Source organism: Triticum dicoccoides, chromosome 5A, assembly GCF_002162155.2.
Source record: "Triticum dicoccoides isolate Atlit2015 ecotype Zavitan chromosome 5A, WEW_v2.0, whole genome shotgun sequence".
NCBI classification, from domain to species: Eukaryota; Viridiplantae; Streptophyta; class Magnoliopsida; order Poales; family Poaceae; genus Triticum; species Triticum dicoccoides.
This window is the reverse complement of record NC_041388.1, coordinates 270,350,985-270,357,521: the sequence shown is the minus strand read 5'-3', so window position 1 is coordinate 270,357,521 and position 6,537 is coordinate 270,350,985. Positions and strand designations below refer to the sequence as shown.

Below are 6,537 nucleotides of genomic sequence, written 5' to 3'. Positions count from 1 at the left end.
ATGTTTGTGTACGTACACCACGCACCAGTAGTTGGCGGCGCACTCCTCGGCGTTCCGCCGCCGGCGTCAAGCGGGAGCTTTTCTGGCACATTCATACTCGGGATCCTCAAGGAACTCTCCACGCAGCCGCTGACACACGCCGATGCACCCATGGTCGGCTCTCCTCCAGCACCCATAGTCGGCTCCCACCTCGCCGCTCTCTGCTCTCTAAGGTGTCGAGTCACTTGCACGGACGGGCGCTGCTGTGATGTCAATGCGCTTCTTGCAATCGACGGCCATGACTGCAGGGTGATCTCTCCGTCGTTGTCGACGATCGTCTGCGGAGCTGATGAGCCAGAAACCGCTTCTGATCCGAGGTACTGCACGGCATAGATGGAGATGTCGAGTTCGGGAACAGAGATCCCCTGTAGCGGCGCCGGCATGATTGGGAGGGGCAGCGGGCTCCTTGTTTTTAGGGACGTTCGATACGTGCATCGATCTATGAGTTTGTACCAGACACAATTTCCTATCCTGGCTCGGTGTGATTTTTGCCCGTGCGTTACAAGGGAGAAGATTAATATAAAATTTTAAGCAACAAAAACTTTATAAAAAACTGAAATAGGTGGGCAATGAAGCTATAGTTACATGTGTATCCATATTCTAATACACAGATAACTACCATTGACACACATAAGCTTGTGGTAATCATAATCTCTCCAATCCATGCATCCTCCAAAATTATTTTTATGCATGAAAGATAGTAACAGCTTCTCGATGATTCCCTTTAATTAATCAACCTCTTAACACAGCTGCTCCACTTTTCTCCCAGGATAAACATAAAAAATTGTCAAAAACTTGAAACGCTGAACCTACATAACTCATATCCAGCTCTTCCTTTCAATTGTACACACTGTCCAAATGTCAAAATTTCTGAATGGAATGCAATACCCTAGAATGATTCTCTGAAATCCACCACATCAAATGTCCCTATGCAGCAGCTTTCTTTGAAGCAAAATGTTGTGTTGATCTTAAATGATAAGCGTCGCCCGAAAATTCAGAAACCAAACTAAGGCATAAAAGGACACAACTCACATCTCAGATAAAGCTTTCCAACTTGATGCTGGGCTCAAAGTTGAGCCATGGCGATCGTGCCCCCTGCGCAACAATTAATAAAAACAAACTGATTTCAGATAAGCTAATTTAGAGGATGTACTGTGTTGACAACTCAATTTAGATAAACTGATTTCAGATACTTGAATCACAACCCCAAATGTTTCCCCTCGAAACTGTAAGCATAAAACCTAATCCAAATGCACCACAAAATTTGCTCGTTTTCTCAACATCAAGCTAAAATTTCAGAATCAAATTGCCATAAAATACTTCAGAATTGAAAACACCCGGAGTACAATCGGATATAGATATATGTCCACGGTCCAACATTAATGATCCTACTCAATTTAAGGTGTATTGGAATTAGTGAGCACTGCTTGTGGATGCAACTCAAACGAAGGCACAATATATATTTGGAAGCTTACACCAAGATGAGCTTGACCTTGTACCATGAACTGTCCTGAAACCCACTCGCGCGCACACTGCGCCAGGAAGTTCTCCATCATCCCCGCTCGCATACTGCGTTAGGAAGTTCTCCATCGTCCATGGCCCCTGGGCGGTTGCAGAACAACTCCACCATCACATCCCGCAACTGGCTGCAATCGAAAGAACGGCGAGGGTCTTCTCATCGTTGATCTCTCTGTATCCACCAGCTGCACCAACAGGTGAGTGGGCACATGATACCCTGCTCCCAGATTAGTTTAAGCCAGAGAAACCAAAGCTGGGTTAGTAAGTTCGGAGTAAAAATATAACGGTTAGACAAGAACATGAGAGAAGAACAAATAAGTGATGCAGTGGACAGGTAATTTTCTGACATGGTAACATCACAGCAAAAACTGTGGGTATTACCTCGCATAAATTGCAATACCAGAAGGAAACATCTTAGACGGACCAATAAAATTTGGATAACAGTGTGCACTCAGTTGCACATTAAGTGGCTCATGACATATATAGAAATACTTCGGGTTTCATCATTTCATAAAAATAAGATTATTGAATCATAGGTACTGATGAATGGTTACCATAGAAATGTATTAGCTTTCACATTAGGAAGGACTCTGCTACTAACAGTTCATTATAATCCCTAAAACAGGGTTGTATATAGCTTCAGTTTCAAAATGTGACTCGTTCCCTGCAAAGAACTCATGCACGCATCCATCCAGTTCAATGAAAGAGCAACCAGGCTGCTTGGTCTTTTTGCTACCGTATATTCCTGTCCTCACTTTATTTGCATCAACCCACCTTGATCTGGTAGCATAGACAGTTGTTTGGCTCCAATACTTGGATCCTTTCTGCTACATATACTCTGCAAGTCCCATCTCTCCACAGGCTCTGCAGGCAAACAACAACGACCGCCACATTACCACATCAGGAGCGATGTGCATAGGCCGACAGGCTCGGCGTCTGTCACCCAAATAACAGGAAGACGTAACCTTTTATCGCAGGATGGTCTTCATGGAGAACTGACCCAAAGATGATGTTGTAGATCTTGTGAATGGGCGCCCACCACAAGTACAGTACTCCACCATCTGCAGCCGCCACGAGCCCTCCATCACTGGCCACACGCCCTATCATAAAACGCTGCACACTACTGCCTGCAACGCTGCTAGACCCATAGCCTGCAGGCCACCATCATCATCGCCACTAACCCGGGTCTTGACTTTGACCCTGCCCTTTTAATCAAGTTCATAGTTTCCAGATCTTTGGGTCTGAATGTGATGGCATTCTGCATCATGGTGAACATAATGACTTTGACCCTGCCCTGCTTGTTGCTTTTAGTGAACTCGGTTCGCTTGGCATTGGCGATGTAAATACCGTCGAGCCACATCTCATACTGGAAATATAATGAGCCACACATTCATTTTTATCTCGAAATAGATATATAGATGCGAAACAAAGTTCTGCACTTGGTTGCACTACTTTTAAAAGATTTCAATCCAGATTGACCAAAATCAATACCATTGCAAAGCTTGTGACAAAGACTGCAATATTCAAGTTGGGGACATGTATAAATTATGAGCCAATTAGTCCCAGATCTCATGTAAACTGTTGCCTTTATTTCCAAAATACCAACTGCATCTAGTGTGTGCGATTTCTTCCAATCTAGACATCAAACTATCATCTTAGGTATAATCTAGATGTTACCTTTGAAACGTAGCTGATCAATTTGACTTCAACTTGAGAACTCCGATGAATATTTTTCCTAGTGGATGCCTGCTTCTTTGTTTGGCGATGCACGCACACATCAGCCTGAACCAGCATCGCTAGGAGCCAGCTCCAGCTCAACCCGCACCACACTAATGCAAACCCAGCAAAGGCCTCCCTCCTCCCCCAACATCGGCTCCCATAGCTGGCCCTATAACTCACCGTTGCGCTAGCCGAGTTGTAGTCGAGCTCTCCATGGGCTCCGGGGTTGTGGGACTCCGGACGCGGCCGGCGTGTTGTGGGACTCCGTGTTGCCGTCCATGGCCACGACAGCGGCTACCTCCAGCATCGCGAGACCCACGACGACTCAGGAAGGAGGGGTGGCATGTTCCAACACAACGATTCAAGTTTAATGGTAGGGTGGTCCGGCCATGGACACGGACCCGTTGCTCCCCACCACCACGCCGCAGTCCCTCCACCCGCTATTGGAGCACACGCTGTCGGAGCACACGCCGGTATCCAACTCCTATGCGCCACCCTTGTCGCGCTGCCCGTCCCCGGCATCCTCTTAGAAGGACTGCCTCATCTTCAGGCCAAGGGGCGGAGGAGCTGCCATCATATATGGAGGAGGATTCATGAGTCGTGAAGAAAAGTCCTGACTCGGACTCTTTTTTCTCCTTGGCTCTGCTGGGCCGTTCGGGCTGGCCCATACGGATGACACACCCAGCCACGGACGAAGTGACCTACTGTCGAACAAATCATTCTTTTTTATGTACCAAATATATATGTAGTATATACGCAGGTAAAATAGGTGAAAAAAACTGAAAGCGTAAATTCATGGAAAGAAGCGTATTGTGACGGTGAACCCACGGAGTCAATCCGTACTTTATTATTAGGGAGAGATTAGGGAGATTTCTTCTCTTTTGTCACAGATCAACAAGAACACTTTCGGAGCCCAGTTTCGTCCAGGCAACCAAAGATTGCTCCTTTAAGGAATCCCCTTCGCTAAGGCAAAAGCAGCACAGACGTGCGACAGGAGGTCCAAAAGATTTTTTGTAGACCAAACACTCTATTTAAAACCGGGATATAACCTTTTTCCTCAGCCTTCGACCCCTGGCATGTAAAATGACCCGGGTAGAGGTGTTATAATCTGTAAGATTGCGCTCGACGTATCAATCAGATTCTAGTGGACATAATCCGTCTTCAATACTTATTTTTTCGTCATAGAACTATATTTTACCTTTTCGGTGATTTCACATATACACCTCGGCACCAATCGCCAGGGGCTCGATACGGCAACATATAAAATTTCCAGCAAGTCCGAACAGCTCTACAGCATACTTCGGTGTCACGAGTTTTGGCATTATATGCATCAGCTCTGAATCATGTAAGTTGGGTTGCCCGGCTCATGTGCTTACTACCTTACGTTCCTCTCTATCGGCTAGGGTAGTAAAGGGAGAACTACTGCGATTGTGTTTCCGGTTCACCCGGTTAAGCACCTCAGTAGAGAAAGCCGAAAACTGACTGTCATGATGCGGCGAGAGCTGGTCAACCACTCGGCGACTTATTAAAATCTCTTGCGATTTTTTCCGTATAACAGGAAGTACCGTTTCCCGGTCACCTATGTAGCGCAACCGTATTCGGATAACCGCATACATACAAGGGGCTATATCGTAGACCCACTGTCAAACTCCTATGGCTAAGTGAAGGTGTTAAAGCCCTATAGTCCGATTGCCTAGTTCGCGCACTGACACCTCCTTCATGGACCAAGACGTTGGGTCAAGTGTAGTCAGTTGCTATTCCGAACACCCCCGCATTATATGCGAGGGGGCTGAAGCCGATGACTGGCAAACCTTCAGATTATAAAAAAACGGCCGCACTGGAGGAAATGCCTTTCAGGCAAAAGGCATAAATATAACATAGCCTTAATATATCATAATATTGTTATCACAATTCTGATACATTCACTCGAACATAATATTCTTCAAGCACTGACCCTCTATCAAGCGGGCACCCTCTAGGACATCTTCAAAATAATGCTCCGACAGTGCGATGATCCTTGCCCTCGGGTGGATTGTTTGCTGCAACAACGGCGGCCTTCATTTTCGCCCAGTACGTCTTGACGCGGGCAAAGGCCATCCGTGCACCTTCAATGCACGTCGACCGTTTTACGGCATCGATATGCGGCACCGCATAAACAAGTTGCTGCACCAAACCGAAATAATTGTTCGGAATTGGCTCAGTTGGCCATAGCCGAACCACGACTTCCTTCATGGCAGCTCCGGACACCTTGTGGAGCTCGGACCACTGGGCCATTTGTTCGTTCAGCAATAAACACTTTGGCACGTTGAACTATGTGTTGGAAATATGCCCTAGAGGCAATAATAAAAGTATTATTATATTTCAATGTTCATGATAAATGTCTTTTATTCATGCTATAACTATATTATCCGGAAATCGTAATACACGTGTGAATACTTAGACCACAATATGTCCCTGGTGAGCCTCTAGTTGACCAGCTCGTTGTGATCAACAGATAGTCATTGTTTCCTGACTATGGACATTGGATGTCGTTGATAACGGGATCACATCATTAGGAGAATGATGTGATGGACAAGACCCAATCTTAAGCATAGCATAAAAGATCGTGTAGTTCGTTTTGCTAGAGCTTTGCCAGTGTCAAGTATCTCTTCCTTCGACCATGAGATCGTGTAACTCCCGGATACCGTAAGAGTGCCTTGGGTGTATCAAACGTCACAACGTAACTGGGTGACTATAAAGGTGCATTACAGGTATCTCCGAAAGTAGCTGTTGGGTTGACACGGATCGAGACTGGAATTTGTCACTCCGTATGACGGAAGAGGTATCTCTGGGCCCACTCGGTAATGCATCATCATAATGAGCTCAATGTGACCAAGGTGTTGGACACGGGATCATGCATTACGGTACGAGTAAAGTGACTTGCCGGTAACGAGACTGAACAAGGTATTGGGATACCGACGATCGAGTCTCGGGCAAGTAACGTACCGATTGACAAAGGGAATTGCATACAGGGTTTGATCGAATCCTCGACATAGTGGTTCATCCGATGACAACATCGAGGAGCATGTGGGAGCCATCATGGGTATCCAGATCCCGCTGTTGGTTATTGACTGAGAGCGTCTCGGTCATGTCTGCATGTCTCCCGAACCCGTAGGGTCTACACACTTAAGGTTCGGTGACGCTAGGGTTATTAGGAAGACTAGTATGTGACTACCGAATGTTGTTCGGAGTCCCGGATGGGATCCTGGACGTCACGAGGAG

The 6,537-nt window shown here is 46.2% G+C and overlaps 1 long non-coding RNA gene across 5 annotated transcripts; it reads right to left on the bottom strand.

The window, feature by feature from the left end:
• Positions 1 to 684: 684 nt before the first annotated feature.
• LOC119300949 lies at positions 685 to 3,789 on the bottom strand. 5 transcript variants are annotated; one of them, XR_005146822.1, is made up of 4 exons: positions 2,523 to 3,789; positions 2,332 to 2,421; positions 1,515 to 1,774; positions 685 to 1,134 (listed from the first exon to the last, which is right to left on the bottom strand). It is a non-coding gene; the product is annotated as an uncharacterized LOC119300949 (long non-coding RNA). The 5 variants fall into 5 exon arrangements; XR_005146820.1 differs by having other exon boundaries at positions 2,332 to 3,789; XR_005146821.1 differs by having other exon boundaries at positions 1,515 to 2,421.
• Between the last annotated feature and the right edge of the window lie 2,748 nt (positions 3,790 to 6,537).